Genomic DNA, 11,013 nt, shown 5'->3' with positions numbered 1-11,013 from the left:
TCTTGTTTTTTACTATGTTAATCGCAGAATATAATAGGGATGTACTGCACAGCAAATTATCTACAGTATTTCACCACATGGCTGCCTGGCAATTTCCAACTACAGTATACAATAAAGGATTTGGTACACCTAGTAATATACTCAGTACATACAATTGGAGTATATAACATTACAAAAGTAGCTACAAACACAATTATTGTAATAGATCTGTAACATAAATTAACATGTAAAACTGCATATGGTGGCAATAATTAATATATTTTGGATATACGGTATGCAGTGTGTTTAAGACGATACTTATTTAATGGGTCTGACTAAAAGTAGTTATCCGTATCTCTTGTTTCCGTTTTCTGTTTTTATTCATGTAAGTGGTCGGATAAAAAAAAAAAGTTCAATCATATACCATTAGAAAATCACTGTGTGTTATTGAAACAAACGCCAGTAAAATCCTCAGTGTTAATTTATCCATTTGTAACTCTGAGAGTGTACAAATGTAACCAAATGGACCCGTTTAACTCTCAGAGTTAATGAACACTGAGGATTTTTACTGTGTACTAATGTTCATTAGTTTCTTCTTTGCTTCATGTTCTGTTCAGGCTGGTTATCTAAAGTATTCCCAGTCTGGGCAACAGCTTGCTCTATCATTGTCTTTACTGTGAAATAAATACATTAGAATACAATATACAATCCTTTTGTATTGTCTTTTAATTGTGCTAAATTAATCAAAATCCTTGGCATGCATTGCAGACTAATACTATGTCCAACATGACTGATTCTCTGGGCCCTGAGTACTGCAGCCCCCTGCAGGGATACATTATGTTATTTATGGGGATGTGTACTAGCACTATCAAAGGCAAGGGAAAGTTGAACCCCTTGAAGAAGCTCCAAAAGAACCCCAATTACCAGAAGGCTTTTTGTGAGATTGGCACATTGTGGCCGGTGATAGAGGAGCACCAACAGGAGATGGAGTCCTTCACATGTGTTATTTATGGCCATGCTCAGATGAAGTCAGTCAATGCTGTGCAGGCCTGGATATTTCAATAAATGGTGCACGCTGATAAAGTGCTGGACTCAAACTTAAAAAAAAGACCTGGAACACCTCCCCCCAAAGTCTGTCTCATTCATTCCCCATGTACAGCACAACAATTTCAGTTAAGGAGGACAAAGAGACTTTGACGACCTCTTTATTGATGATGATGATGATCATCGACGATTAGTAGTAGTACAGTAGTAGTAGTAGTAATGGTGTGAACAGAGAAGATTGCATGAGAAACTGTTCACTAGTACTAGTACATGCAGTATATACAGTAGTATAACATTTTAAAGGTAGGGTTTTAAAGGTAGGGTAAGTGATATTATTTTGTTAAAATAAGTGTTAAATACAGCGGCTCTATATTCAGATAGTAATCATAGCTACAGTACAGTATAGAGTGTTTGTTCAGTGACGCGGTCTCCCCTAATCTCCACCTCTTTAGAAAACAGAAGAGGCATTTTCAGGTTTGGATACCAATTTTATCCAATCAGGAGGGGAGATAATTCTTGGTATTCCGAGAGAAGGTACAGGATAAACAAATGCATCGCGATGAAGTTGAATTCTTTTGGCAGATGGCATCCTGAGCCTCGAGCTGTTCGGTAGCCTCTTCCACAACTTTGCCTTTATCCAATGCTAGCATGCCAACAGCCATTTCTCCCTGCAGGAAGTTGACACACAAACAAAAACAAGATCTTTATGTAGTTGGTAGAAATGTATTGTAATGTGGGATAGCAGTACAATGACATTACAATAACAAAGTATGAAAACAAATACGGTGGTCTAGTACTATACAACATAGAAACACACTCACTATACTATAGCTCCATAGGACTGATAGTGAGTACTGTAGGCATTAGAGGTCTTCATGGGTGTACCTGAACCGAAAATAACTAACAATGTCCGAGACCCGAATGTTTTGAGTCCATGTTTTATTATGGTCATTTGGGTCTGGGTTGGTTCAGATCTTGGTCTGTTTATCATTATGTGTAGGATAAGTGGATCCGGGAAGATCTGCACACAGCACTGATCAGGAGAGAAATGCATGAAGTGCTGTGTAACTCGTCTGATGATTTAGGCTGACCTATGATTAGATTATTGTGGTGTAAGTAAGGAGGGAAAAAGTTGAGCTGTGCATGAGTGCCAGGCTGCTAACTGAGTTTCCGTGATTTGAGAGCCTACACAAGGTGAGCAACCATGAATTTCTTTCATTGAGGTGAAAACATGCAATTGAATGGCATTGTCCCTTATTGTGGGCTCCCACATAGCTACTAGATTCAATTATGGAGTAGCCTATAACTGGCATCTAGACTAGAGCAGCATTTTAATAGCAATTGTAATTATTATGTTTGTCAGGTCCATACCAACAGGGATAGCAGTACCATACTACCAACAAGACCAAACGGTCAGCATTAAATTAAATGTATCACAACATTATCAGTTTCTTTCTATATTGTGTGCAAATGAGGGAAGTGTAGCATGCACATTATAGGCCTACTCTTAGTTAGTTACTGTAGTTATTTCGATCTATTTAACAGAATATTGATACATTCAGTTTCTACTACTGTAATTCGTTAGTGGCCCGAAAAGGTGTAGGCTGAAGCAGAGGCTTATTTATTTTGGCTATCCTATTTGAAAAGTTTCAAAACAAAACAAAATAACACAGTTTCAAACATTGATTTAACGAAACTGAAAACAAAGGATAAATCTAAGCGAGACACTGTCTTAGAACAAAGAGCAAAAGGAAATTAAATGAGTTTGACTAATTACAATTTGTAACAATGCTTCACCATAATCTGTAGCTTTCTGACCGCAGTATAGGTTCTAGTTCTACACATAGATATGCATACACATACATACACACCTAAGCACATACACCTATACCATGCTTACACACATATACACATACATACGGTACATACACACACGACATGATAAGCACATACATAATATTCCTAAATATATCTATCATATAAAGAGAAGCACAATATGAATTACATAATATATACATACTGTACATAATGTACATGTCCAAGGCTGGTGCCAAGTTTATTTTTTTATTTTTAAGGGTTATACAAAATAATACACCTATTACTCATTAATAATAAATGCATTGATCTATGTATTAAGCAATTACTGTTATTCCATAAGTTAACCCCTTTTACTGATATACACCTACCTTTTGTGTTGGCCCTTGCCTTTCTTTTCTTAAATACATAAGTTCCCCTAGGTGCATACTGGGATTCCCTAACTGCGTGGAAGTATATTATTAGTGCCTTATACATGGTATAAGGCACATAACAGTTTTTCTGTACATAGGCCCCCCCAACTATTTTCCGACATGCAAAACAAGTGATCAATAATGTTACCAGGAACACATAGTGTCTACTCTATTCTACTACACATTTTAAAACGAGCCACTTATCAAAACAATCTAATAAAAATAAAATCAAACTTATTGTGTGGGAAAGGCCAATCTTCAAGCTCATCACGGCATGTTGTGAGCTTGTAGATCAGCTATTTTCTTTTCTTTTTAGCCTATTATGGCTAAATGGCAGGGTTAAAGTGGTTAGCTATACTTTAGAAAACCTGGAGACTGTGAAGTCATCCTCTGTATACTGGCAGCTAGGGGGCAGTCCTGAAACAGGCATTAAATGTGCCAAGGTCCAAGTATATTCCATGTTTGGGATTTCCATAATAGGCTCTATGCACAGCAGCCATATTGGAAAGAAATTGGGCCTCTTCTTACTTCCTTCACAGGTGTTACCAATGATACTAATGAAGGCTCTGTTCCATTCTGGTCAGGGTGCTGATATTGTGCATGTTGGCTCACTGGAATCACTCCATTTTGGTTCCCAAATGGCCCCTTATGGTGGGTGTGTAACTCTGAGAGTGTACAAATGGAACCAAATGGACCCGTGAGGGTCCATTTGGTTCCATTTGTACACTCTCAGAGTTATGGGGGTCCTTGAAAATAAGAGACCACTGTGCCACACTAAATGGAACAGAGCCTTAATTAGTATTATTGGTAACACCTGTGAAGGAAGTAAGGAAGGGGCCCAATTCATTCCCAATATGGCTGCTGTGCATATACTCTTACCAGTACAGGCAGTGCCTCCATCTTACATTGCAGGAGCAAAAGGGCCACTTAGCTGCAAAGGTGAGTGGGTGCGTACATGGTTATGTTATAGGTGGCTTTTCAGAGGACAGTGTTACTTGAGAACAGGAGGTGACGGGAAGTTCTACCAGCTAAACTAGTTTGTCAAGGTAGCTTCAATAGTTGAGAGTCAAAACAGATAATTATGTACATGATGAGAGATTAATGAAGTCATGACAGGATTGAAAGGAATGCAGTGTCACAATAGTTTGATGCAAAGGTGCCTAATTTTGATCAGAGGTGAGGAGGAGGTCTGATAGTGAGACTGTGGATCAAGGGTTATTATGATGTTATTATAGTTGTTATTGTTATTATTGGACACTTTGAAACACTATCTCAACTGACGAAAATCAGCTTTACTTGTCCAGTTCTGCCCTCCTTTGCCTTGGTTGGTGACATGTCATCTGTTTTTGCTTTTTTCCTTTTTCATAAATTTTTCACTGTGGTCACTCGCATACCGTTGACTTTAATTGTTTCATTGTCTGACACACGTCAAAAAAATACTATCCCACGAAGGATTGAACGCACATTTTGACATTTTCAGGGAATTAAGGCAGCTATTAGCAAACATTACTTCTTGCTGTCTTGTTGTCCTGATGCAATCATGTACGGGTACCACTTACAACAAATCTCCTGCAACATGTTAATGAGCATCCCGACACTAAAGAGTCACCAAAATTATTCAAACATATTTTTTTTTATTAGATTGTGAATATTTAGGATATGTTTTTACATTATAATGAAAAATGATCGACAGTATTTTTCATTAAAAAAAAGAAGGAAAAAAAAAGAAAGTGCCACGGACATAGACAACTTTAGGCAACTTTTGCGCGGGAACGCCCCTTGCGCAATGCTAAATCCCTAAATGGTGGGTATAGGAACTTAGGCCGAAAATAGAGCCCTGTCGGCCCCATTCTGTGGCGAAAAATTCCCCGTTAAATCGGGATAATGGACCTGCGCCGCCCCAATAGGTTATTCTAGCACCTGCTCTACCCGTCACCATTATGCCGACGCCGTTATTTGCGCGTGGAGGTGTGCCCGTGGGCGTGTTGCTGCTATATCCCCCACATTGAAATTCTCAACCCACACATGGGTACGGCTTGGGGAGGGGGGATAGTGGATTCTAAAAGCACCCGCTGGTTTATAAAATCACCCGTCAAGTGCACACAGACACTACAATGGCTTTGTGCGTTGGACCATGAGCCATGTTGCCAGCCTTGGAGAGAAATAAGCAACCGCAGTCCGCAGGTCTATGAAAACAAAAAGAAGCAACTAGCCACATGAGCACTTCAAACTACTAACTAGAGCTTTCATATCCCCTAAATATTTCAGCCTGGCTCGACTAATAATTGACAAATTAGACCCAGCCCAGCCCGTCAGTCATTTTTCTAAAGAAGCCTTATTTCTCATTAAATCTTGGTAATTCGTTAAGAACAGGAGTCATTCTACCCTAACAGTCTATATTTTATTTAAAAAACAGCTTGGAGCAAATAGGGCTATATAAATATATACACTTCCCCATAACCATTTTAAAAATGATTATGGTTATTCTATGAAATATATGTTTCATAGAATAACCGTAATCATTTTTGCAATGGAGAAATCACAATGTTACCTTCTGGCCGCTGCCTGTGCTTTCATTTGAAGAAGTAATCCAACATTTACTTTGAGGTGAAAAAGACATGAAGAAAGTTCTGAAGATCCATTATTTATGTCATGTTATGGTTTAAACTTTAAAGGGAGCTCTCTACTGCTGCGTCATGACAAGACAGTGATTGATTTGACCTAGGCTACTTTAGCGTTGCGCTGCCCTGTTGATTAATTATTTGGCATCAGCTGTGTAGGAATATATAACTATTTTAAATGGCTTTCATATACTCTTGGGGATCTGACTAATATGACAAGTTGCTTATTGTGAACACAATAGCCTACGCTACAAATTAATTAATATGTGAATTTATTTGGATGTAAAAAAAACGTAGACCCAGCTCAGCCGGTGCCGACGGGCCGGGTCGGGTCCCGTTGGGTTTGGGCTAAAATCTTAAGCACTTACATTTTTTATAAGATGATCGGATCATAGTGTGATTTTCATTTTGGCTGCTGTCTCATTAAACCCATGCTGCGGGACGTGCGGGTGAATATTATATTATAGCCTATATTATATATATTAGCCTGCTATATTATTATTATATTCCCTGCGTAAACGCTACGTTCATGACCCCCCAAAATAACCATATTTGAACTGGGGACCCCCCCATTTTGTTTGACTCGGTTCCACAGATAAATATTGTGAAAATAGCAGATCTACAAGCTCGCCAGGCGTTGGGTGCTCCATTGTGGTCTCGACCCACAGGTTGAGAACCACTGCATTAAAAGCTCCAAGCAAGTTACATGTCTAGTAGGCTATGTTGTTGACCACGTAATGTAATGTTTTTGGTTTAGTGATAGGCTACTCCGTGGCGCGCGCGCGCCTCATTGTATGCTGTCCAAAATAACAGATCTGTAAGCTGTCGACACGACATGATGCAGCGCCGTTGATAGCTTGTATGTCTGTTATTTTGGGTAGGTAGGCGACGCACATACGCATCGCAGCAATGTGTCTGGGTTTGAGAGGCTTTGATTGATGTAAACTTAAAATTTAGCTCTGTTCGGGATTACTGAACAAAGGTGGATGATGAAAGATAACGGGGACAATATGGATGTAAGTTAACTTTAACTGCGTCACTTCAGAGGTAATCTCTCAAGAACAGATTCTGCACTGCGTGAGAATCTGTCGTGAAGGCTCGTCGTAACATGTACACACTGGGCTACAAGTGGGCGTGCCTTCAGATCAGGAAGCAGGCCGCGCTTTACCCAATCAAATGTAGTGGGCGGGATTCACATGTCCGTCGATCTTTCCCCCTCGAAACAAACCGAAACTAATTTAACAATAGCGTCCGCGGAGCAGACAAAACCACGGAAATATATTCACATTTTAACTTACTCTTTCATCATAGAAACAAGTGGGCTTATAACCAAAACGATCCATGTTCTCTGGGAGAAGTGGTGTTAGTGTTCCGTGTAGAAATATTGTTAGTGGGAATGAAAACATAGTCGCACCAACCGGAAGTGACGCGGCATAGGCATACACAAACACCGGTCTCCTTGTGCTCTGGCTCTACGTTTTCTTCCCCCCAGAGCCAACAGACATAGAACAAACAGCAGAGGGCGCTGTTTTTCATTTTCAGTTGGCGATGGGTTCCCAGATTGCTTCAGAGGAAACTATGGAGCAACTTCAGAGATGTTTACACACCCCTGGAATCCATTAGAACGGTGGAAATAGAACGATAACAGCCAACGTGAGTACATAGGCTATAGACCTTTCCTAAAACTGTCCAATTTATTATACCCATGTGCTACTGTTTGTCTGTGTACCACGTAGGAGCGTTGTCGCAACATGATGTAATTAATTATTTGGGAGCAGCCAGTGTGTACCAATAGTATACATATTTTAAATGGCTTTCATTTACTATTCCGGATCTGACTAATATGACAAGCTTATTGTGAACACAATAGGCTACAAATTAATATAAAAATGTATTTGGATAAAATAAAAAAAAAGAAGGAAAACAAGCCCAATGTGGCTTATAATAATCAGACCAGGCAACAGTGCAGACAGGTAGATAGGCTAGAGCATATATTGGATCGGGATGACGGCTAGCGCAGTCTTCTCTTAAAGGCAATGGCTTCTGGCACGTGATTGGTTTTATCATTGTAACGCCCAAACCACACCTATGCATAATGTAACGGGTAGCTCAGGTGTTTGGCGGGTCACGGGGGTGCCATAGAATACCGAATTTTGCGGGGAAACGCCTCTTGCCTAGTCCGAAATCCCTAATTAGTGGTTTGTTCAAATGTCCCTGGGAATAGGGCCCACTGTATGTGTTCCCCCATACCTCCACACAGTAGTTTAGGTATGGAAGTTCACTGAGATTTTATGGAAGAAGCTGAAATGACACCTACCTGCCAAGAGTGTGCCTCGCCATAGCGCAGCTTAGTGGTGAAGTGCTCACAATTCTTATTGAGGAGACTGTAGTCAACCTTCCTCCCCACCTGTGCAAGGGCCTCTTTGACTATGACATCGACTGGTCGTGGCTTATGTTTTTTGTCCCAGTAATTGTTGACTTGCCACTGGTCATCCCCGACCACGTCCATAAGCTTCTGTTTCTTTACCACAGACCATAGGCGCCGGAGGCGGGGTCACACGGTCCTCTGTGTCCCCCCACTTTTCAGCTATCGACTTCTTTTTTTTATATATATAAAAAAAACTTTTGAAAAAAAAACATTGTCTTTTTTTTTCTCTACCGGCGCAGTAGCTCCGCAGCCTCCGCCCACCCCACCGTTCGCATTGTCAAGCGGCCCCAGCCAGACATGCTAATTGCCTCTAATAAACAAGTCTTGATCACTGTGGCTGTGCTAAACATGTTCTGCAGGTTTTGGGGAGGGTGTCATTATTGTCATTATTGAAATGAAGGGTCGCTATGCTGTGTCCCTCAACTCCCTCGTCCTGTGTGCACTAACAGTCACTCACTGCATGCACTGAATACCAGTGGTGGAAAAAGTACTCAAATGTTTTACTTAAACAAAAGTATCAATTCTGCGAAGTAAAAATACTCTGTTACAAGTAAAAGTAAGGTATTCAAAATGTACTTGAGTAAAAGTAGAAAAGTATTGGTATCAAAATGTATTTAAAGTACCAAAAGTAAAAGTAGGCTACTCATTATGCAGAAGGTCCCATTTCACAAGTTTTCAAATGTGAAAAAAAAGTTTTCTAACCCTTGATACTTTTACTTAAGTAAAACATTTGAGGATGGGACACACTGGGATGGGTAGAGTGTTGTTAACTGTTTTATGGTCATTTCATGAATTAATTACAAGCCCGCAACGCAGTGGGTGGGGGGCGGGGGGAAGGGGGGAGTCATGACGTCGTCGCTGTCCCCCCACTATTTAACCCCTTCCGGCGTGCCTGCCACAGACCTGCTGCTGTCAGCTAACCCTTTGCTGCTTTCTCCATCCTCTATAAGTACAGATAAAGAGACAAGGGGTTACAGAGACATTTGTGTTCGAATTCTGCAACATGTTTTGAAACAAAAACTTTTAGTCACTTTTTTTCTTGTGATTACAATGTTCTGTCTCCCTCCCTGTTCTTTTATTGAGACATTTAGATCCTGTGTCTGGTTTGACACGACTCGTTGACAAGCAGTACTGCCTGAAGGTCAAAATTCAATTCAAGCAAGCATGCAGGCTCTATTAGCTCAGTGGTTACAATTTCAGCACCTGCACAGGAGACTTTTCTTCTTTTTCTTTTTTAATCCCAGGCCCTATTTGTTTTATTTATGGTCCAAATGGCCCAGGTTAAAGAATAACATTTAATTACAAAATGCTTTCCTGCAGAACAACAAATAACAACTAGAAAGGCGCAATTCTGGGAAATTGCAAGTGTGGTTGCACCTAAAATAAATAAAGATTCTACGACCTACGGTTCAAGAGTTATACGCCGAAACGTAAAGTGGGCTGTTATAGCGCCAACATGCTGTAATTGGTGTAATTATTTTTTTCATAATTTGGGCACTGGACTATGAACTTCCCCTCTAAGTGTTGTAACTGTAGCCCTTACGGTTTCCGAGAGAAAAATACTTGAATGGGAGTCTTTGCATTTTCCTATTATAAGTCAATGGGGAAAATTAATTCATATCAATTCAACTATACAACGTGTCTCTTAGCAAATTACACGCACACGATTCACAATGAAGCCGGTCAATTTGACATATGGCTCGAGTGTGTGCCACACACTATAGTGTACTACTGTATAGTGTAGTTGCCCTTTCGGGCAACCACTAAACTCCTGGATCTCAAATAAATGTTATTTTCTGTCCAGCATTGACTTTCATCAGTATTTGAGTTGAGGAAGACTGCCCTGACAGATGTTTACATGACAGACTCACCAGCTTGCACATGAACGACATAGCCATTTCCAACGTAAATAGCCCAGTGCCAGTAGCGTCCTCGGAAGATGTCAATCATGTCTCCTGCCTTTGGCTTTTCCTGGAAAATACAATGTATGGAAAACAAAATGGAATGTTCTGATTGATTGATTCAATACTTTATTAGCAAGTTTGTTAACAGTACAGGTAGTACAGTCAAAGGTTATGCCAAAAGGATAACCCAAAAATGTCCCAGTTTGACTAAATACAGTATATGAGATATAGTCAGTTCACTAACCTGAGTTGTAGCCATGGTACAGTAGTTTTGTTTCTTTCAGACAAATGATGTGATGTCTTTTTGGATTACTCACTCTCAGATCTGTGGTCAGGCTTTTTATTTATTTTTATCCTTCACCTAGCTGCTTTCACTTTCCATATTATGATCAGATACTACTTTCCATTATTGTTGTTACGACCTTTGGTCTAGAGCAGTGTTTCCCAACCCTTTTGGTGCCAAGGCACACCTGGCATAGCCAACAGATCCCAGGACACACCAAGATATATGGGGGGTGTATGTTTAGAGAGAGAGAGAGAGAGAGAGAGAGAGAGAGAGAGAGAGAGAGAGAGAGAGAGAGAGAGAGAGAGAGAGAGAGAGAGAGAGAGAGAGAGAGAGAGAGAGAGAGAGAGAGAGAGAGAGAGAGATTCAATCAACCTTCCCATTGATTGATTGAATACTTTATTTAGAAGTTTGCATAGAAAAGAGCACATGGAAGTACAGTTCACAATACAAGGTCAAACTAAATAGGATTGAAAAACCCAGAAAAGCCTACTGGCTTGTTTCAATTGGGGTCCTCACATACTCA

General features: G+C 40.2%; 2 long non-coding RNA genes across 2 annotated transcripts; both read right to left on the bottom strand.

Annotated features, from left to right (window-relative positions):
• Positions 1-3,731: 3,731 nt before the first annotated feature.
• On the bottom strand, positions 3,732-8,189 carry LOC308078441. The gene is made up of 3 exons (XR_013932517.1): positions 8,104-8,189; positions 3,947-5,088; positions 3,732-3,916 (listed from the first exon to the last, which is right to left on the bottom strand). It is a non-coding gene; the product is annotated as an uncharacterized lncRNA (long non-coding RNA).
• A 1,006-nt stretch (positions 8,190-9,195) lies between these two features.
• Positions 9,196-10,644, bottom strand: LOC308078440. Its single transcript, XR_013932516.1, has 3 exons — positions 10,449-10,644; positions 10,172-10,271; positions 9,196-9,243 (listed from the first exon to the last, which is right to left on the bottom strand). It is a non-coding gene; the product is annotated as an uncharacterized lncRNA (long non-coding RNA).
• Positions 10,645-11,013: the final 369 nt, after the last annotated feature.

The sequence above is a fragment of the Gymnoscopelus braueri genome, assembly GCF_963280865.1.
Source record: "Gymnoscopelus braueri genome assembly, chromosome: 22".
Taxonomy (NCBI): Eukaryota; Metazoa; Chordata; class Actinopteri; order Myctophiformes; family Myctophidae; genus Gymnoscopelus; species Gymnoscopelus braueri.
This window is presented reverse-complemented; position numbering and strand designations above follow the sequence as displayed.